This window comes from Miniopterus schreibersii, assembly GCF_964146895.1.
Source record: "Miniopterus schreibersii genome assembly, chromosome: 5".
Lineage (NCBI taxonomy): Eukaryota > Metazoa > Chordata > Mammalia > Chiroptera > Miniopteridae > Miniopterus > Miniopterus schreibersii.
Window position 1 is genome coordinate 81,756,911 of NC_138106.1, and position 23,582 is coordinate 81,780,492.

General features: G+C 39.8%; 2 protein-coding genes across 3 annotated transcripts in view; one reads left to right on the forward strand and one right to left on the reverse strand.

Annotated features, from left to right (window-relative positions):
- The window catches only part of MED12L (mediator complex subunit 12L), a 322,191-nt gene that overhangs the window by 162,522 nt on the left and 136,087 nt on the right, over positions 1 to 23,582 (reverse strand). The window lies entirely within an intron of this gene.
- P2RY14 (purinergic receptor P2Y14) overlaps positions 1 to 23,582 on the forward strand; it is a 49,102-nt gene that overhangs the window by 6,317 nt on the left and 19,203 nt on the right. The window contains exon 2 of one of the 2 annotated variants that reach the window (XM_081137799.1): positions 19,409 to 19,502. The gene's annotated coding sequence lies outside the window, so the exon portion shown is untranslated. Of the gene's footprint in view, positions 1 to 19,408; positions 19,503 to 19,985; positions 20,075 to 23,582 lie in introns of those variants that run through there. The other variant, XM_081137798.1, reaches the window with a different exon arrangement.

Sequence of the window (23,582 nt, forward strand, 5' to 3'; positions counted from 1 at the left end):
CAAATCCACATTCCAACAGATGTCCTCTCCTGCATGCCCACCCATCCAACCTCCATCCAAAGAATTTTGAGCAGCATCTGATTGTGGGCTCAGCATTTTAGCTAGGGCAGTAGAGAAGATACCTTCCCCCAGGAAACACTTTCTGAGAAGATACACACTTCACATATACGATACAATCTGAGAAAAATAAGTGCTACACTATGGAGTTAAAATTGGAGCTCAGAAAAAGGAAAGAACACTGTGGGGAGTCTCTTGTGGACAGAAGAACCAATTAGGCAGAGTCTTGAAAGAGGAAAATGATGCAGCAATAGAGGGGTGGGAAGTGATTTACTGAGTAGGGAAACAACTTCAGTTAACATATTTATTGACTCCAAAGCATGTTTTCTTTTATTTTTATCCTGACCCCTTGAACTTAACCCTATTTGAAATATTTTCCCTCCAATATCCAATCTCTGACAACATTTATCAATTTCCATATTCGAAACACAAAACATCTCTTGCCCAGAAAGCCTTTCCTGTTTGACCAGCCTTTTTCTGAGAGCTCATGGGGTGCATACTCCCTGCCATGTTTCCAAATCCTACACCACTTACAGGTAGTTTACAACCTGCTTCATGTCTGCTCAACATTCTTACTGCTCCAAGGCAAGTTTTACACTTCTGACTTTTCCTCCCATTAACTTAGGTCGGGGTATAAACTACAAACAACAAGATGGAAAACAGATTTTAAATGTAAATTCAATGAGTTTTGACACCATGTTACCCCAATTAATACAGCATTTCTATCACAAAAGTTCCCTTGTGTCCCTTGTAGTCATAGGTGTCCACATTCCTGATTTCTGTCACAAGAGCTTAGTTTAACCTGTAGAACTGCATTTAGATAGACTCACACAGTATGTACCCCTTTTGTGTCTGACTTCTTTTGCTCAACATAATGTTTTGAGATTTATCCATATTGTTGGCACCTATCGTTCCTCTTGATCACTGTGGTATTCTATAAGTATACCACAATTAAGTATACACAATTAGTTTACTCATTTTAATCTGTTGATAAATATCTGGGTCGTTCCCAGTTTTGGGCTATTATGAATAAACTGGCTATGAACATTCTAGCAAAAGTCTTTTTTGTGGACATATGCTTTCATTTCTCCTAGGTAAACACCTAGGATTTAAATTACTAGCTCAGAAGGTTGCAAGCCACGTGTTTAACCTGATTAAGAAGTTACCAAACCATTTTCTGAAGTAGATTTATTACTTTACATGCCAATCAAAAAATGTATGAAAGTATTCATTGTTCCATTTCCTTGTCAACAGTTAGTACTGTCAGTTTTTTATTGCTATTTGCCATTCTAATGGGTGTAAAGTAGTATCTCATCATTTTTAATCTGCATTTCCCTGTTAACTAAGAATGCTGAGCATCTTTTCATGTGTTCCTTTTCATGTGTTTGTCTGTTCACGTTTTTTGGCCATTTTTTAAAATTGAGTTGTCTTTTTATTATAAAGTTATAACAATTCTTTAAATAGTCTGAGTCCTTTAAAAGAGATATGTATTGTGAATATTTCCTCCCAACTTGTGGCTTGCCTTTCACTTTTTTAATGGTGTCTAATAAAAATTGGAAGTTTTAAATTTTGAAAAGGTACAATTTATTAATTTTTTATTCTATGGTTAGTGCACTGTATTCTAAGAAATTATTGCCTACCCAAGATTGGGAAGATATTCTATGTTCTCCTCTAGAATCTTAATGATTTTAAGTATATAATGATTCTGAATTACTTCTCTGACCCCCCATTCCATCTGGTAATGGATCTCTTCAGTAGAACATATGCTCTATAAACATGGCTGACTCATTAGAAACACTTCACAGGTTAAGAAACATGTATTTTGAAAGCCTGTTGAAGGGCCTATGTGCAGCCTTGGTAACATCCTGGTTAGCAAACCTAACAGGAATGAAGTCACGAATGTGACCCAAAGGAGCAACCCAAAAATAGTCCTTTAGAACTGATGTATGGCCCTGCCTTATGACAGGCTTCTGACTAGGGCAGTGATAACCCAAAGTTCTGATTTCTGTACAAAACAGCAGCTTCACCCAGCACGGAAAATGGAGCTCAGTTTGCTCACAATCATTTTCTTCTTGTTTGAATATACATTAGAACAACTACCATGTCATCAGTGTAAACTGAATCCTCCTTAATGATTAGGCTCTATAAAAACAGCCAGTGATTCACAGAAGCTCTACTGAAGTTGGCTTTAAAATAAGTGTGTGTTAAAAATATTACTCTCAGGGGACGTATTTTCTGTTGCCTAAAACATCTGCATTATTTTATAGGATTTAGATGACTTTAAAAATGTTTACTACTATTTCTTCTGGAAAACATGTCAACTCAAAACATAAAGTGAACTATTTCTGCTACTCAGATGAAGATTATCATCTAATGCATCTTAAAATAGAGCATTTCAAGTTATTTCTTTGAGATTTTATTAAGAAAATGCAAGATTCAGAAGAGTAAAAATACTCTTTTCCATTTTATTGGGGTTTGGAGAAATTAATAAATTAACTAGGGTCACAGAGAATTTTGTAAGTACTCAGCAAATGTAGTTGATAAAGTCATCTATATACTAAGAAATGAAGAGACTTATCTGAAGAGTGATATTATGACAGCTGCTTCCTTGATAGCACTGAGCCAAACACACTCATTGTGTAGCAAGGTTCGTTCCTCATTACTCTGCCCTAGTGCTTAAGTTTCAACACAACCAGAAGCTGCCCTAGGAAAACTATTTACATTTAAACAAGAGCTTATGCACTCATTTGTAGCTTGCATGTATTCTATTTTTATGATTACCCAAACTGACAAGCTAATGTTTCTTGGAAATAATGAATAATAGTTGCTTAAACTTTAAGGTAAAATAGAAGAAAAGAACCTACATAAACCTGGTATTATTTCTTTTTAAAGAGGAAAAAAAGGTTTTGTGTCTAGCTACTTGAATTTGGTTAAGTTATGTATTTAAATTCCTTTTCTCATTAAGTATTTCAATTATCTCCATTTCCTTAATAGCACACCATTATTTTTATGCCTTCCTAAAGGTACAGTCCTTCCACAGTTCAAAGTCAAAAAATAAAAAAATTTTAAAAAGAAGCAAAACCTCCCAGTAAGGAATATTATCTTAAGCACTATAGTCTACAGTGTTAATAGTTCCAATGATAGTAAAAATAAACTTTTCATTTAAAAAATGTAAGAAACACTAACATGCAAAAAATACACTCTAGAATGAGCTACCCAGACAATGTTTATTTAGTAAAGCTCTCTTACACATTACAGCATTGATATAATTCACCAATATTAGCTGAGAAGTATAAATCCTAATTTCCCCTAGAATCCACTTCAAATCACATTGAAAGCACCCCATTAGAGATTAGATTTATTTCAAGTAAGGAGTTTATAGTTACAGAATCCTATGACGGGGGACATCAGCACACACCTCCCGCCTGGGAGAAGGTAGCTTTTCCTTCACAGAATGTCTGCAGCATCTTTTTGTTCTGACTCTTGACTTTCTTCCTACTTAAAAGGCAGCCAATTGCCTGTGCCAAGCCACCAAGTCCCAAAGCTTTTCTCCTATGGCTGGAATTCCTTTCCATGAATTTGTTCATGTCACTCATTCACTCCATCTACTTAAAATCTTCAAAATGCTAGAATACAGAAGAATATTCCAGGAAAATACATGCAGCCCCAACCTCCCCTGCCCCTTCCCCCATGACATACAGCTAAGAATACTGTGGAAGTCAAAAATGCAACCAAGAAAATGGATTATGCTATTATATAAGTGCTTTTGTGCAAACATAATTTTAACAATGTCTAGAGTCCAGACAACCTGTGTTTAATGTCAAGTTCATTCAGTCAGCAACAAACTGCTTTCCACTAGGTGGTATTGTGAATATGAGCCTAAAAGTTTCCTGTGTTTGGGGTTTTCAGATACATTCCACAACAAGGTACAAATATTTCATAAATGTGTTTACATTTTGACTGTGATAAGTTCATGTTCTCATTTTCATAGAGGATTCTGAATGCCTTGGAAATTGAGGATAGCAAGGGAAATCTAATTACAGTAAGTCCTCACTTAACATCTTCGATATGTTCTGCAATTTTAAGTGAAAGAAGGGTTTGATATGTTGGAAGAGGAACAGCAGCAGCAGCAGGCCAACACAGCTGCAGCGGGAGGGGTGAGGCAGAGCGCACAGGGGATGCAGTCAGGAAACTGGGTGCGGGCCAGCTGGGCACAGAGGGAGGGCCCTGCTGGCCATGATCCAAACTTGGATTTTCTTCTCTTTCACCCCACGGCCCCTGGGTGGGTTTGAACAAAGGAGTGCCAAGACACGATTTGTGTTCTTGGGGACCTGTCATGCAGGTGGCTGGAGAAGAGACTATGGGGGTTGGGGCGAGGGGTATAGAGGCAGGAGGACCAGACAGGAGACTCCCGCTTCCCAGCACTGGTTATGACTGAGAGGTTTTTAAATACACAAATTAAACTGCAAATGAGGAGGAACAATTTCAGAGGAAAAGTCGGTCCATCAAATATAAATAAGAAAACTATCAATAATGGGTTATGTGCACTTTACACAATTATATATCAACTAATAAGTTTAGGGTTATTAGTTAATAAACCTAAAAAGGTCACAAGTTTTCAATAAAAGCTCTTAGGCGGTTTCCTCTTTCTATTTGACAAAACACACTCCTACTGCCCTCATGAAAGAGTCCAGTTCCTCAGTTTATAGGACAGCATAGCCAACGATTATTTAATGCTAAGTGAGCACAAACTCTTCCTGTTACAAACTAATGAAACAATTACAGCAGCAGTACAGAAGACCAACCTCAAAACACAACCTTCAGACTTTTGAGGGGAATGTAGAAGGAAGTGAGGAAATAAGAATACAAGATGCTTATAATGACAAGGAAAATATGAAATAATCCAAATATCCATTAACAGGGCAATGGCTACATCATGACTCCTTCCCTCAATGAGATGGTGAGCAACTATTCTAAAGGCAGAGGTAGAGCTTTAGCACCTGACCTGGAAAAGTCGCTGAGACATGCTGCTGAGTGAGTGGGGGGTTGCAAGCAGTGGTAAGAGAGCGCGGTCTCTGCCCATACTGACCTGCCTTTCCAGTGTTGAATACCTACTAATGTTACTGAGGGCTTTCCACACTCTAGGCACTGCACTAGTGCTTTGTATTATCTCACTGAATTTTTACAACAATCCTATGGGATAGTTATTCCAATTAACAGATGAATTAAATATTTTAGCCAGACTCAAATACCTAATAAGTGGGGGAAGCAGGGTTTGAATCTAGGAATTCTAACCCTGTAGCTCACATTCTTAACCTCTGCATCACTCATCTCCTAGAGATAAGTCCTTACTCACTGAATGTATTAAATCAATTTGCCTTGGATTCTTCCTTTTGAATAACATTAAAGAAAAAATTTCCACTGGGTGTTCTGGGAAATAATTTTAAGGAAAATTAAATTAATGATGGAGACATGCAAAGCTCGTGACATTTGAAAAGTTATGATTCAAACTGACATTAAACTCAAGATCAAAGTACAAGGCAACTTTACAAACATTATTCAAAGGCTCAGTGACAGATAATAATGCTGTCAGCCCTCATTATAGCAGCAAATTGTAAATGCCACATTTCTGACCTTCCTTCTGGCTCCAGTTGTTTGTGAAGTTCAGCAGAAAGTGTAATATTATCTAGTTTAAAGTTAAACAGAAGTCATTATTTTAAGGCAAACTGGGAAGGTCCCAATCGGCAGGCATTCTTTCAGCGGTTCCACATGTTGACGACAAAGGAATGGGAGATATTTCAAGATGAGGCTAATGATAAGCCAAACCACTAAAGGGTCCTAGGCCATCCTAAAAGCACAGGACCTGTGCACACTCCTGACTTGTTGATCCACCTCTACACCCACGGGAGCCATGCAGAAATGTCCTCTGCTTTATCCCTCAACCCAACGCATTTACGCATGGGTCTCCTCTCTACCACTACCGCCACCAAAGTAATTCAGAGTAGTGCTATCATCCCAGAGGACCAGCAAGGGTACAAATTGAAGAGAGAGAACCATGGCATCTTGCTGCCTCAACTCAAATCCTTACACCAGTTGTGTGACCTTGGGCAAGATGCTTAACTACTTTGCCTCAATGTCCTCATTTAATTGGTGTATGTTAATAACAGTACTTACCTCATACACTAGCACCAGGTTTTAATGAGTTAATATAAAGAAGGAATTTAGAACAGAATCTGCTATGCTATAAAAACTGGGTAAATGTTCAGCATTATTGTTGCTGCTGTAATTACAGTAGTGTGTAACTAGAGGCATAAACTCCCTCTAGTGGAAAGTCACCAAGTGACTCTTCTTTTATCTCTTATCTTACCATTTACAGCAAAATAACTGGTTACCCAAGGATAAATTTTCCAATAACCTTCATTTTCTTCTTTTCACTTCTCTGTTTTCTACTTTTCCCATGCATTCCTTAGTAAATTTTTTAAAAAATTACGTTAAGGTAAAGCAATCCTCCCTGAATTCCCTTCCCGTCCTCTGGCTGGGTTGGAGACTGCCAGAAGCTCCATGTCAACGCCATGGCTGAGTGAGCAGGTGGCAGGACCACCCACAAGGACCTGCTGACATTCACACAGGGCCCAGGATTAACGTCTGCAGAGATCTTGGGGCGCCAGCTCTCCACGAAAAACCCGTAGGCCAAGGCTACACATGCTACTAAAAATGAATCATCAATTCTCAAAATAGCCACTGGTGCATGACATAGAACCTAATAATTCTAATAGGATATATTCTGAAAATTAAAACCCAGTTTATATCAGAGTATTTAATCAGGGGTTCCCTACCCCCGCCACACTGTTATATGAAAGGTGTTTGTACATTTTTCTAGCTTTCACCAAATTCTGAAAGATCTTCACATCTTAAAACTCTTACAATTGTTAGTTTAATAGTGATTCTCAAGCTTTAACATGCTTGTTAAAAAATGTACCTCTGGGTCTACCCTCAGATTGATCCTCCCTCCCTCCCTCCCTCCCTCCCTCCCTCCCTCCCTCCCTCCCTCCCTCCCTCCCTCCCTTCCTTCCCTCCCTCCCTTCCTTCCCTCCTTCCTCCTTCCCTCCCTCCCTCCCTTCTTTCTTTCTTTGTAGAGGGGATATCTAGGGTAATCCCTGAGAATTGGCATTTTTTGGCTTTTTCTTTCATGTAAGCAACCAACCTCCCTAAGAGAAGAAAACTAATGGCCATTTCTTCACAGCAAACTGGTGAATTACCACCCAGTGCCTGCCAATACACCTCCACCACCACTACCACCTGCATCTTTTTTCTGGTCTCTCCAACATTCATACATGCAAGACACCTCCCTAACCTCTCTCATATATAGGCATTTTCAAGTAAGGGTGAGGAAGAGTATAATGTAGTTTTGAAAATTCCACCTCTCCACTGTTTCAGAATTAAATGCATAAATAAAACAACCTCTAAAGATGCTCTTGTCAAAAGAATCAAAGCCAAAACCATTCAGTCATTAAATACATAGGGACCACCAGACAATGCTTGACCCACAACACACAGAACGAAAGATGCCAGACACATCCAGGACCTCAAAAGAACTCAGTCTGGGGAGACAGAAACCGAGAGGCAGGAGTAATGGATGTGATGCCCTCAGGATTAAGTGAATGCTGGGCTTGTTGTAGCTATCTCAGGACAATCACTGCAGGAATGGTATTCGAAACGGGGGGGGGGGGGGGGGGGGGGGGGGATGAGTACATTTACACAAAGAAGTTTATTCCTCTTTTAAGACTAGGTCCTAATGCCTCCACTCCACACCCAGGAAAGTGATCATCAAGGAACAAAACTGACCAGCACTGAGTTGAACTTAGATAAACTGTCATTAAAAACCAGTTTAAAAAAGGTGTTAGCAGAGCTAGATGAAGAGGGAAGTAAGAGGTGAACAAGTTCCTTATACTTTCTGGTTGTAGCAACTCTTACACAAACAGCTTTAAGCTGGTGTGATGACAATTTGGGCCTTTTGCTATTTCCAAACAGCATGTCCATTCATTTGAATGGGCCTCATTCCTTTACAATTAAGCGCTCATGCTCTGCCACCCTCCTCTGTGGTCTCCCGGACACACCCATTAATACAATGAGGACCTAGCAGTAAGCCAAGTGCTGTGATCGACCAAGAATAAAAAATGTCTGAGCTCCCCCTTAAAGTGCTTACAAATCTGGAATAGTTAGCACGTAACAAAAAAGGGATTTGGTCTAAGTAATTTAGAATTATCATGGGGATTACAGAAGGGAGAGAACAGGGTGTATTAACACATTTGGGGACATCATAAAGGAATCAGAATTAGAACAAAGAATAACAGAGTGGCGGGGGAGGGGGGGAAGCACTGAGGCTAAACTGTAAGCCAGGGTGCTGGGTTGGAAAAGCAATGAGCTCTTTTAAGTGGTGGTAGAGAGAATCTTCCTAAAGGCTATAACTCAGTATTTCCACATAGTAGATGCTCAATAAACTGGCTTAGAGTAGACAGCAATCCTACATCACAGCAGCACTCACTACAAAGAGAGACAGTACAGCCTCTCTGCCTGGGGGCTCATTTTAAGGTTTAGGTAAGTCCTGGGCCTTCAAAAGACTTTGCATAGTCAAAACTTCTACGCTAACTATTCAGAATGCACCTGCTTTAGGGTGACCTATGTTCTGGTTTGCCCAGGACAGACCCAGTTCACTCCTGCAGTCTCAGTGTAATTATGATGAATGCCCCCTTTCACTCTCAGAAGTCCCTCCATTTAAATAATAAATTATAAGGTCATCCTATCTATGTTTTGCTTAAGCCTTTGGTAAAGGAAATCTTTCCAAAAGTATTTCCTGGGGCAATGCACTTCAGATCACAAAGTTTCTCCTTCAATCTTAAAGGCAAGGAGAAACTGTACCTCCTTGTCTTTTGAAAGGAGTGCCTCCTTTTGAAAGCCAGGTGTTCACAGCTGCGCTCTACAGAGCCTTGTTCTCAGTGAGAGTTGTGTGGTCATGGTGCCAGGGCACACGAACTAATCAAACTCTGACAGAAGGAGCTAAACAAGCTAAACACTGCAGGTGAGCATTCCATTCCATGTCATTCTATGCCCAAGCATTACCAAGCGCTTTGGGGGTAAATAAATCTATTGGACTTATTACTGATACTAAATGTACATAATTATGTATTTAATATACACATAAATACATATATCAGTAAGAGAAATAAGTATCTTCATCAAAAAAACAACTCTTTTGACTAAAACATGCATGTGCACACACCAAATACCTATAAAACAGGAAAGCACTGTCATTCAAAAAAAGCCAAGCATTCCAATGGCTATGCTGTGAGCTCAAGGGGCTCTCTAGCCTCCACATGCACCTGCAGGCTGGACGACTGGCCTGACCTGACAGCTCTCTCTATTCCAGTCCCACCCTGGAAATGCTTGAAGTGCACAGCTGGCATGCCAACTAAGTCACAAGAGGGGAACACATCCAAACCCAGCACTCAATATAAAGTTCCTAGACAGTCTAGGTTGCATGGAGGTTGTCTCATTCTTAACTACTCCAGTCTATAAAGACATCTGACCCAGGAAGTAGCTCACAGGAGGGGAGTAGTCCCAGGAGGGGGCTGAGTGCTTGGAATAAAGAGGGAAAGCCCTATCTCTTGGTCCAGGCACAATGGCACACAGGCCTGCTGGCCCCACACCAATGACCACAAATGGCCCAGGAGGTTCTGAGCAGAAAGGAAGCCCAGTCATGAATTGGTGTGTCCTTATATTCGAATTTCCTAAGGGAAAGGGACCATATCCAATCAGCAACATTCTTATAACCTAGTAATCTCCATCAACTTCTAAATGTCAATTCATTTGGGTTGTTTTTTTGGCTGTTCTAGATATAATTTTATTTTTTAATTAAAATATGGCTAACATACAATATTATAATAGTTTCAGGTGTACAACATAATCATTCGACATTTATATACCTAACAAAGTGATCACCGTGATAAGTCTAGTAACCATCTGACACCACACAAGGTTACTGTGATACTATATTCTCTATGCTGTACAGTATATCCCAGTATCTATTATTCCCCTTTACCTTTTCGCCCTTCCTCTCTGAAACCATCAATTTGTTCTCTATGTCTGAGTCTATTTGTTTTATTTTGTTTGTTTGTTTTGTTTTTTAGATTCACATATAAGTGAGATCATATGATATTTGTCCTTCTCTGTCGGACTTATTTCACTTAGCATAATACCCTCTAGGTCCATCCATGTGGCCACAAATGGCAAAAATTCATTCTTTTCTATGGCTGAGTAATATATATATACACTCACACACACACACACACACACACGCACACACACACACACGCACACACATATACACACCACATCTTTGTCCATTTACCAATGGATACTTCGGTTGCATGTGCTGGGAAAACTGGACAGCTACATGTGAAAAACAATGAAATTGAACTACTTTCTTACACAATACACAAAAATGAATTCAAAATGGACTAAAGACTTAAATGTAAGACTAGAAACCATAAAACTCCTAAAAGAAAACATAGGCAGTAAACTTTGTGGCGTTGTTCTTAGCAATATTTTTTAGATATGTCTTCCCAGCTGGCAACAGAAGCAAAAATAAACAAATGGAATTCCACTGGCTTTGAATCACTAAAATATCTATGAAGCCCATAGTTGCAAATGTGGTATAGGCTTATTCCAGAAGAAAGGTCTTCTAGATCGATACTGTTTTCAAACTGTTTACCTGAGCCATAGGCGATCACATATCTTGGGAGCAACAAGGCAGGGACTGAGCAGGTAGGCTAGCTGTTCTCTGCATCTCCATCTGCATTCAGAGGTACACTTTTACCTATTTTAGCCATTAGGCTTCTGTTTAAGATTTCAATAGAAAAAAATGGGCTCCAATGCTCTGCCACTCAAAAGAAAACAAAACACACACACATTCAGTTTCAGAACATGTTGCTAGAACATGCTGACAAACACTTTAGAAAGATACTATAAGAATTGACATAAAAGCCTGAAAATTTTGAGGAGAAATGGATCTTAGATATTTTTAACCCAATTCTCTCATTAAAATTGAGGGATTAACTGAGCCATTGAGCATTTAAGTAAAAAGCATATTACTCCAGTAACATCTCCATCCTTACTCACTACACAAAGTCCAGCAACCCTTACCAGTGGCATGAAGAGTTCAGATCCTATTTGCACAACCTCTAACTGATATGCAGCTACAGGACACAGCTATAGGGCACAGCTGGATGCTCCAGGTATCAAACGCTAAAGGCTTTTTCTAAGATATGCCTAGTAAGGGGTAGAGTGGGAGCAGAATACAACTACATTATCTTAACTTGGAGAAATAAATAGAAATAACTAACATTTACCAGCTACAGTTTGTGCCACACACTGTGCATTCCACTGTGCACTGTTTCACCTAATTCACACAGTAGCCCTGTCTTGGAGGTGCCACATAGGCACCAGCGCACAGGTGGCAAAGGCAGAGCGCAGAGAACAGCACACACCTGACGCCAATGCTCCTTGTCCACCTTCCCAGCCTTGCAGTAGGCAGACAGAGCCCTGCCCTAAAGGACTCTAAAAGGCCCCCACACATCAGTTTTTGATGCCAGATCTAAAACAAACAAAGGCAGAAGTAAAAACTCCCAGCTTCCTCAGGTAGCGTCGCAGCTCTGGGGATTCAGCAGTCACTGTAAAAGCAGCATAGAAAGTATTTCCTTCACAGGGCCACTCCCAGGCTGCACTTCTTTTAATCAGTCTTTTTCTTCCTCCTTCAAGAAGGCAACAAAGAATTTTCTTTCCTTTCTTTACATAGGTGCAGCACCCATATGGAGTGTGCTAGAAATGTGTAAGTCACAACAAGGCCACAGCACAATTAAAGAAGGTGGTGAGGGTTTGGGCATTGGATGAGGCCTCTGAGCTGGTGACATGTAGCTAGCATCCAGGTCTTTCTGATCCATTACAGGGTGGCCTTCTCTGTGCCTCTGAATAAAAATGAACCCCAAAAGTGGGCCTGTAAGTGCCTCAGAAAACCACAAGGGCCCATGGATTGGATTGGTACAAATACTGGATCTGTTCCTTCACTATTTTATTTTATAGAAAATAAATAGAGCTTTGGGCCAGAAAAAATGAGCTTGAGGCCAAAACAAATTGATTCTTATGTTGTCTACATATGAAATGCCTAAAGCACGTTACAGAGGAAAGATGGGAAAGGAAAAGGCAATATTAATTTCCATTCAAATTCTGTAGTATGAGGAAGAGATCTGAAATTTAAAAGTTTGTGTGTTTCTCATCTACACCAAATGGTCCAATGACCCCTGTTACATAGAACATAGTCTGAACACAGGCCAGAGGAAAATTATGATAAAATACAAATCTGTAGATACTATTAAGCTCCATTTCAAAACCATGTTTTCTCCAAGCGACCATAGTCTTTTAGAGGCAATAAGAAACTCCCCAATGCAAGTTGTTTTTCTGATCCTCCATCAAAAAAATAATACTTATGACAGGCAACATTAATTCCCCTCTTCCATGTGCCAGGAACAACGCACAAAAATATCTAAGTGGATATTAGCACTGTTTCTGTACAGATCATCCCAAGGAAGAGACACAGAAAGGCTAAGACACAGAAAGGTTAAGGAAGAGGCCAAGGGCAGAGAGCCGGTGTGTGCATTAGCCAGCATTCTATGCAAGGCAGTCAACTCCTCAACCAATCAGACAAACTGCTTCTCACATGCCCCGGGACCACGAGGGCAGCAAATGTTCCAGCTGCCTAAAAGGCAAGATCCTGTAAATATTTAGACTGACTACAGCATGCCAACTGGCACACAGGAGAAGGCGGATTAAACTGAAGTTGCGGGATAAGAGCTGCAGAGAAGGACGACAGAAAGCTGCCTCCGGGCCGGGTCATTGAAAAGCCATTCCAAATGATTCTGAGAAAACTTAGATCAAAAACGTCTGCAATCTCTCATGATCATTTCCTTTTTAAAACCACATCCAGAAGCAGCTGTACCACATGCTGCTTTTTTGCTCTTTTTTAAATCTAAGTACCTCCAGTGGAGTGGTGAGCATCCCACTTCTTGGCAAACAGCACATATATGTAAAGTTGATAGGTGATACTAGGCTGGCAAATGGCAAGAGCGCCTTTAGCAAATTCAAACATTTTTTTCCTATGGCCCATAAAAAAACCCCTCTGCCATTAAAACAGAATAGATTAACTATCAAAATATTTACAAAATGCTCTACTCATAGGAATTTTTGCTCTCCTTACCTAAGGAAAAGTAAATGCTTCCTGCCTTTACCATTACTTAGCATCTCTTAGGCCTTCAAATAAGAGAGATTCACCCAGATACTGCTAAATAGTGCCATCAGCACAATAAGCTTTAGTCTTTCCTGGAGGGTGGCAGTCAGATGTGATTTCTGGCAATGAAGAGGTATTTTAGGACCACACATTTTATCTACAATAGGAAAAACCGCAGGATCCTGAAAACTTCTCAAGTTTACAACAGTGAGAAAGAGGCAGCATGCCCATTCACCCTCCACACAGGGTCTGAGTGGAAGCAGGGACCTAGGGCAGAAGGGGACCTCCGGGGGAAACCGCCAAAGTGTAGACTACTGGTGTGTCTGAATTCACAGGCTGCTGCATCTGCTTATTTCCTCCTGGCATTATAATTTTAACTTGGAAATACTTTTCCTAGGGTTATGTATGGCTGTGTCATCCGAGAGCTTTCCTGTAACCATCGTTACTGAGCCAAAGACCTCCTCAAATTAGAATTTTTTCATAAAAATCAACATTTACTAAAACTACAAAGCACAGCACTCTATATCTACCATATATTCAACAATTATCCCATCTCAAGAAAATTTTGAAGCAACAATCAGCCTGTGATATTAATAAGAGCCTGTACCACTGACTGACCACCTACCTTGGCTGGGCACTGCAGGCAGAAAATGCACATCACTTCATTTACACGTCCCACCAATTTTAATGAGACAGGTGGTAGGAGACCCCTTTTCAGGTGGGAAGCAGAGATTTACAGAGATCACATGACTAGCCCAAGGTCCCCAGGCTGAGCATGGGCAGAGCTCACCTTTGTTCCCAAATGTAACTATAAATACATTATGCAGGCTTAACTGCAAAAAATCACAGGTTAATCTAACCCTGATTCTGCCTCCATCCTGAAGTGGACAAATCTGCTGTAATTTTCCTTCATTTTGTTCTGAATGACTCTCCAGCCAAAGACGGCCAAAGGCCTCACAGGGGCAGGCTGATAGACTGCCTGAGGGCCCCTAGGAAAGACTGAAAGGGAAAAAGGGCTGAGGTTAGTTACATGTCTGTGAGAGGCACATGGCAGGACAGATGCTCAGCTGTGCAGGGATGGGAGGGGGGTGTTTACCCCAAATCCCTCTGTTGATCAATATTCAATGACCAGAGACTTTCTCTCTACTCAATGTTCATTATCTAAACACCCTCCCCCCTTTTGATCGATGACAAAAGTTTAGGTAGATATTTAAGTCACACTCTCACACATGAGGGTAACCCATTAGTATGAATCCCCAAAACAGTATTTTTACAAACAAATGAGAGTCACTGTCTTCGTCCCTCATCCCCTCAGTTACTTGGCAGTTAGCTCTTCTCTCAAATATCTTATTCTTATGTGAAATTGGTCTCCCACCAGTCTCATCAACTCCACAAGCCAATCCCCAGCCTGCCTATTTATGACTCAGAAGCTTTTATCTTCCAAACGATCATCTATACTTTTAAAATAATAAAATCAGGGGCCTTGCTTATCAAGTATAATACAATATGCGGCTTCTGGGAAAACTGCAAGAGAGCAGCATGCACAGCATTAGATTTGATTTGGGCTCCAGTAGCATGTGAGTTTCAACAGGAAGACAAGAATAAGGACAGTTTTGGAAGTGTACGTGTGACTTTTCCAAGGTAGTGCAAACTGCAGGCTGCCAAAGCGAAACACCTAACACCGATAACCAGAAGGGCCCTCCCCTGAAACATAACAGAGAATTATTAATGAGAATTTGTCAACACACGTTTCCTCTGCCTTTGAGGTACAATGCTAAGAAGTTTCTATCCAGCCAGAGTTCTATACATAAATACACACCTGGATTTTCTATATTTCTCTAAACACAGCTGTTGGCAAAAGTGCTTTTAAGTTTGTTCATGCACATACAGCTAAGAACTGAACTAAATTAGGTTTGGCTCAAATTATAAAACTGAAGTGATAACAAGAGCTAATATTTATGTAGCATGTTTAGATATCTTAACTAACTGTAAATGGGAAAATGGGCAGCCTGGACCCAGGGGCCTGTCCTCATTAGTCCAAGAGGTCAAGTTTCTCCTGGTCACTAGAGGAGGCTGGGGATTGCAATCCCTTTCAGTACAAGTAATGAGCCTCAGCCATAAATAACACTTACACAGCTCTAATTATGTGAACAAGGGATACTGACTTATCCAAAAGTTTTACACATAATAATCCAGGTGAAGAGAAGTGTGAGGGTAAGGGAGCTAAATCGTCATCTTCCACACAAAGTCAACAGACACTTCTGAAAGCCAAGAAATGTCAGTTATGCAGCAATATAGGGATTGATACCCAAAAATAATAGTTAAAAAGTGAGGAAGTGGCCCCTGGGCACAGGAAAAAGGAAGGGACTACTATTTTTCATTTCAAGTTTTATGCAATTGTTTGAGTCCTTAAAGTACATAAATGGATCACTTTGAAACAAATTTTAAATTACTTTAATAACTTGAATTACTAACACAAAGAAGTCAAAATTAAAAGGATGTCTAAATTTCTTGGGCTAGGAAAATAAAAAATAAAAAACAGTGATCTTCATTCATTAAACACAATCACCTTCTGGACTAGGTGCCCCTGGGATGCTCAGCAAAGGGGTGATGTACCAAGCCCAGGAAGCCAGTCTGGACAGTCAGGCAATATGGGGTGACAGGCTGTAGAAAAACCACCTGCCCTCCCACCTAACACGCCAAGTGACTACATGGATAACAGAATTGGGGAACATGAGCAAAAGACCTGCCTTTACCATCTGTGATACAGTATAACATCTGATGTCTAATTAGAATTCAAATTAAGCACTGTAGGAATTCAGAGAGGGGGAAACACCCCATTCATGCTTAGTGGGTAGGGAAGGAAAAGTGCCATGAACGATGGAGTCCTAGCTGGATTCTAAGGTGGATTCTAAGGATGCATACAAGGTCAACAGGTAGAGATGGAAGAGAAACAACCTGAAATAAGCCAGAGGTGAGAGAATAGACATTGTGTCTGGAAATGGGACGTGGTCTAACCCACATTAAACGGCACATCTCATGCCGATGCGGCCCCACCTGAGCTCAGAGAGTGTGGGCAGGACAGGGAGTTAAGTTTAGAGCTTTCTGGCACAATGCAAAACTAGACAATGTCAACTTCAATACAGTAAAAAGGTGCGCCTCTTAAATTATCTAATTAATAGGATTACACCTTCCATGTTTAAACTGGCCTGTCTTGCTTTGGACAGGCTCCTAAATCCCAGACAGTGATATTTACCTCATTATTTGAGGCTCCTCTCGTGTCCTCAGGTTTCCACACATCCTGAGCTGTGTGTCAGTGGATTCTGTCAATACCTTTTCTTTATTATCACCAGAGGGCTGAACACATTAGACTTAGAGATTTGGGTTTCGGGCACCTCCCATTCTCCCTATAGTCGCTATAAATGTACAAGTTCCATTAACATTCTTTTCCTTTGACATTCTTGTATAATACTTGCTACTTTCAACACTGCTACCATTATTTAATGCAATAAAACTAACCAAGTTTGATCCGCACAGCCCCAAGTACTGAATTTTTAAAAATTTTTAATTTATTGATTTTGAGAGAGAGAGAGAGAGAGAGAGAGAGAAAGGAAGAGGGGGGAGTGAGGGAGGGAGAGGGGAAGAAAGAGACAACCATCGGCTTGTTGTTCCACTTATTTATGCATTCATTGGCTCATTCTTGTATGAGCCCTGACCAGGGATTAAACCTGAAACCTAGACAAATCAGGAAAATGCTCTAACCTACTGAGCTACCCAACCAGGGCAAGTACTGACTTTGATTAAAATACACACATATAACTCAAGGTTTCTGTGTCTGAGCTAGTTGTAGCAGTTTCTGGATTACAAACAAACAAACCTATTCCTGCATACCAAACTGAATATTTATAAAAGTTTGGTTTTATGTCATGGATCACATAATATGCTCACTTCCAAAATAAAAATGAGCATATTAATTTTTATGCTAGCCTTTATCAACATGAAGAAGTCTCGTTTATGAAAGAAAACAAGTGTTGTAAGTAAAACTTGGAAGGAATAGAAAATTAAGAAATCGGCACATCTTTACTTTTGTATTATTTTAATTCCATGAGTAAAAGAGGTAGGTACTGAAGGTTAAAACTGAGAAGATACTGCCCCTGCCTTCCATTTTAATCTTTAGTACCTACCACTTTTACTCATGGAATTAAAAGAATACAAAAGTCTAGCTGGGAGAAACAAGGACAGACAATTCACAAACAGGGCACACACCTCAGGCTCCACCTCAGGGCCCTACAGCATCTGCACACAGAAGGTGACTAATAAATATTACTTGGCTGACTAGATGAAGAGATGCATAAAACCTGTCATTTCAAAGATATTTTTGCTTAGGCTGAAGCTAAACACTTACTTTTTAAGATGACTCCATGTAAACAAAAATCAGATATAAATAGAGCAGATGTATGTGGATAGAATAAAAAGTGAGGAGTACATGAATGGCTGAAATTCTAGAATCACAGCTCGAATTCAGGATAAACTAGGTGAAAGGATGAGAGAGTTATTCTAGAAAGTGAGTCCAGACAGAGGAAAAGGCATGAGCCCAAGCAAGGAAGCAAGAACCACTGATAATTGGAGGAAGTTCCAGCAGGTCAGTGTAGCTATCATATAAAGTTCAAGGTGAGTCAGGGCAGAGATGAGCAGTGTCCATCACGCAGCACCAGGTCTGCCAGGTTTAACACCATGAACTTATCCTGTAGGGGACAAGGACCCACCAAAAGGATATGGCCATGCTTATATTTTAGAGGGATCCCTCCCATGCATGACTGGGGGGCAGATATTGTGTGAACAGACTGGAGGCGGGGAATATAGGCAGAAAATGACCTTGGGTTTGGAGGGAATCACAGACAAGAAATATTTAGGTGTTAAAAAATCATGAGGTTTTGGTGACTGACTAGACAGGAGTGGATGAGATGGTGAAGGAGAATTTAATGGTTTATAGCTTGGGTGACCAGCAAACGATAGTGCCAAGCAAGAGGAACTCAGGGTCAAGGGGGACTTATGAGGGCTTTTCTTGTGTTTGATAATGATAATAAGCATGATTGACAATGAGCATACCACCCTACTACAAACGCGAAGACACTGGTGAAACAAGTAAAGGTGGTGATACAGGTCCAAATAGAATACAAGAGAGCCGGGCCCTTCCTCCTGAGAGATGAATTATGACTGCATTAATCCAGAGTGCCATGTAAAGTACAGAGTCCTGGCAACAATCTGTTAAATAAAAAATAATCCAGAAACTGAGGTCAAGCAGGGTGCTCCACAACTAGATTTAAGGAGGGGGTAACCTGCAGAAAGATTAGGAGACCCGACAGCACCAATTCAAGAGGATAAGTCAGAACCAGAGCTAGGATAGGCCAGGCACATCAGGCACCAGCTTCACCCTGAACAGCCCCGGGGTCCTTAGGATCTTTCTTCTCATTTGAGCATTACCTCACCCTTTGCTGATGAAGATGCGAGGTGAACACCCACTTGCACAGCCTCCCCACTTCTTTACCAGGTACTGAAAAGGGAAATGTTCTGGTCTCTTTTACTTTCAAACATTTTTCAGGTTTTCAACAACTTTCAAGGAGTTAGTTGAAGCCGTGTGAATTACAACTTGAAAAAACTTCCCAATAAATACAGAAGCTATTCTTACAACAGCTTCACAGGAAGAGGTCACAGCCAGGCATGGGAAAGAAGGAGCCTCCTGCTGGCTGCAGCTCTCACTTGGGGGTCACTCTCTCCTCTCTCTCTGTACACAGTTTCATCCCAGTTACTGCTTGCTCAGACCTCGATAATTAGTAACCCTGAGCACAAATCAGATCCAACTTATACAAGCACATGGCACAGCTGGGCTCCAAAGAGGACTGGACATCTGTAGCACTTGACATTCAAACCATTGGCACAAAGTCAACATTTTGTAGAGCACATTAAATGTTTTAGTTTGAGAGCTAATGCAGCATTTCCACTGATCAACAGGAGCAGCCCAGGCAAAAAGCAAAGTATATTTCCCTCAACATCAGTCGCTGGCCCAATTGATGCCTACAGAGACCTTAAGAGGCCTGAACAACTGGTAAGTAAGAAAAGTCCATCGATGTAGTATATTTAAAGAACATCTGTGATTTCAGTGGCAAATGGCTTTTTGTGCTTTTAATGTTCTAAATTGTTTTAATGGATGGGATGACAAGTGACAGATTTACAGGTGAAATTAGACTTTTCCAAGTTCAAAGACTAAATTAACTTTCCCCTATAAGTGTTCTTTTTAATTGCAAGAAGCATGCTTTTCTCCCATGGGCTTGTGCATTAGGCTGTAGAAATTCCTTCTTTTAAAAAGTTGTAATCCTATTGCCTGTAAAATATAAGCCAGTGTCATGTCTATGTGCATAGTGAGTTAAAATCACTTTTGGATATGATAAAGAGCACCAAATACAGCTGGGGCATGACGTAATCCCCAGAGCTAAGGGAGTCCAATTAAAAACTAAAATGCTAGAAGAAAAAAAAGAAAACCAGAAGGTTTGGTTTAAGAGCACAAAAGGCCACAATCTCACTAAAAACCGAAACCAAAGGTGAAATACTTCGCGCAAGGAAGCATTTAAAGTCTTCTCGGAGCCACTGAACACCTGGGCCACTGGTGTGCATCTAATGGTGAGTCACACTGATTTTCAAGGGAAAGAAACAGGAACTAAATCAGCCTCACAGTTGCTATTTTAGCTTCTGTTAATGTCTTAGGTTTTGATTTCTATGTTCTTGATTCTTAGCTTCTGATTTCTCTCTCTGAGATTTCACAGACATTTAAATACCAGGCACTATAGCCTTTTAGCTTTAATCTGTGGATGGCAAGGATAGAGAACATAATTTGTGGAACTTTTTCTACTGTTTGTTTTTCTAGAAACTGACTAGTAAATTCCATAAAAATATAGACTAATAGGTTATTTTAAAACTTAATTTGTGCTTAGAATCCACTCCAATTTATTATTTAGCCTAAAAAAAATATTTTTTAAAGAACCCTATTTTCCAGAGAAATGATAAGAACACTGCAAGCAAAGACAGAGTTTTGGAGGATAATCTACCAATCACAAGCCCCTCACCTGCTCTGCTGTGAAAATATTTTTTAAAACCATTCACTGTAGTATTTTTTAAAAGCTGTGACTCTTCTTTACAAATGAGTCTTTAAATGGAGAAACTGCCCCGTCTCAAGCCCTCTCTCTAACTCATTTTTGTTCCTAACAACTTTCTTGCCAGTTTTCCCCCTTAAAGAAAGCATTCATGGGAGAAAATCTCTCTCTAGAGATACAGACACACAGACATTCAAATATATACACACATTTCACACTTTATGTAATTAAAATGAATAGACTACTAGCATTTCCAACTTCTCTCTCCGCATCAGCGCCACCAATTCTAGGGAGACACGATTACCTTTAGTGCTTCAACACCTTTCCCTGGCTGCAAGGGGATGCCAGGTGTCATCAAGGCAGCCTGGGATGAAAATCTAGAGTAAAAGTTTGTTTTGAAAAACATAACCAAGATCTAGGCTTACTTTTCACCATATGCCTTTTGGTACAATTGTATTGATTTTTTTTAACCATTCATGTGTAATTTTACTAATAACTATTAAATGTATTAGCATTAACCCTATAAAACTGTCATTTTTTATAGATAAAAAAGTCAAATGTCAGTGATTTCATATGACTCAACTTAAAAAAAGAGTCAGTCTCAAAAGGCAGCCCTCGAAGTCAAGGGGTAAGGAGAACATCAACAGTGATGACTTATATAATTTTTATATGATCGTGAGATACGGGACTTCTAATTGTCCCCATAGGAACAGTTCCCTGCTTTTAAAGTCTTTGCACAAATACTGATATCAACCTTGGGGGTTTCCAGCAGTCAAATTACATTGGGAAAGACCTTCTATTGTTGGCTTTATTTTACAGATTAAGAAACAAGGGTCCAGAGAGGTTCAGTGACTTGAACAAGCTAACACAGCTAACAAAGGCCAAAGATGGATGGTATTTGGGGGAGCCATCTGGCTTTAAATCTTTCACCTATGCTATCTTTCCTCTGAGTAAGGAAATGAATATGCGCAATAAAACCTGTGATTTATAAACACAAGATGGGGATGCAAGACCACTCTGCCCCTTAACCAGCTGTTTACACAACAGTGGCAACAATCGCACTGAATTAGTCAATGTTACTAGGACTCAGACTTCTATAGAGGCAGTCAACGCTTTGTGGAAAAGCAGGCACTCCGAAGATAAACAGCTGAATATGCATCTACTATGACACTGAGCTACATTATTTTTGTTTGTTTTCTTAGCTCTTTGCCTCTTTGATGATCTTCCTCTGTCCCATCATCTATAAAACATCATGATAAAGCTATCACCCCAAAGAGCTACTAAGATACTAATGGAGAATGCTAGCATCCGACACATAGCAGCTGTTACATAAAAATGGAACTCCCTCCCCCATCCATGCTAATAACCTATCAGTTAAAAGTAGTACTGATGATAGTAAAATCCCACACAAAAAAATGTTTGAATTAGAATCTGACACTCATGGAGCCAAAAAAGAAATTACAAAATATTTAGGGGAAATGAATACTTCTCCCAATTTACCTCCAGTCACTGCAGCAAGAAACTGGGCATCGTGCTAGCGCACAGAGGTGCTAGTGCACCCACGTGCCCTGGGTGCCTCCTACCATAGTGGAAACAAGTAGGACAGTCCTTCCTAGTGAGACAGTGGGCCTGACAGCGAGGGGTGCTGCAGCCCTGGGTCCAGGCCCATGAGCCCCACACGTGGTGGTTCCATGCAGAAAGAGGTGCAGAAAGACACTCAGGTGATTTGCTTCATTCACCCATTTGGTGGATGATAGAAGACTAGACAACCTTACAAAAAAAACTCAAGAAAACAATGAAATGAAAGATTATCTGAGTTGGAAGTTTCACATTTAAAAAAAAATTTTAATTACCCTTCACAAAGGTCTTACGTCCCTTTTTGGTATTTATAGACAGTCCATATTCTGTCCAGTGCATTATAGACTAAGGGCTGACATATTAAAATAAGCAAACTAACTCCCCAAAAATATTATTGGAAAATATTGTAAAATACATTTTCCCAAGGAATTCTCAAACTTTTGGCCTCAAGATCCCCTTCACAGTACTGAGGAGCCCAAAGATCTTTTGTTTGTGTAAGTTATATCTCACAATACTTATTACATTAGAAATTACAATTATAAAATTTATAAAATATGTATTTTGAATGCATTTAAATAATAGCATCAAATTTTAACAAGAATACCTTTTTATAAAAAATCATATTTTCAGAAAAAGGTTTTAGTTACAAAAGTGGTATTATTCTACATTCTTGAGTATCTCTTTAACATCTGGCCTTAAGAGAGATTCTCATATCCACTTCTACAATTGATCCATTTTAACATGTAGGTTTGGTTAAAGTATATTGAAGAAAATCTAGTTTCACACAGATATATAATAGGAAATGAAGCAGTGTTTTAATAGCCTTCTGGATCTTCTTCTTTGGTATCACACCAAAACTCAACAGTGGCAAATTCTTAAAGACTGGTTGCTTTGTAGAATCTAAATCCATATCAATGAGTATTTTTGTTACATTAAAAACCCTTAGTCTAACTTGGCCTTTGAATAACTCTTTTACCCATTCTAGGTTCTGTAACATCATATAATCATTGATTATTTGGAAGTGTACATTCATGCAGAACTTTGAAGGACAGACATTTCCTATGATATAGTATCAAAACACTGTATTAATCTTGGCACTGGTCTCAATCTAAGTGCTGAAAAGTACTGCGAGTTGTTTTCCCTGACATGAAGGCTAAGTTCATTCATTATTGAGAAAATGTCTGCCAAATCGCCAAGGCTGATTGCTGTTGTTCGTGTATCATTCTTTCAAGTAAAAATGGTGCTCCAAAAAAAGCATCTCATTCAGCTTCCCACTCATTCACTCGGGGCTGTTCCTCTAGTCAACCATCGCATGTGGCAGAGGAGCTTCATTTTGTCATGAAATATGTACTTATTTATTTTCCTTTTTATTGAATTTATTGGGATGACATTGGTTAATAAAGTTATATAGACTTCAGGTATACATGTCACAAAATATTTAAAAGACACATACCTAAGGG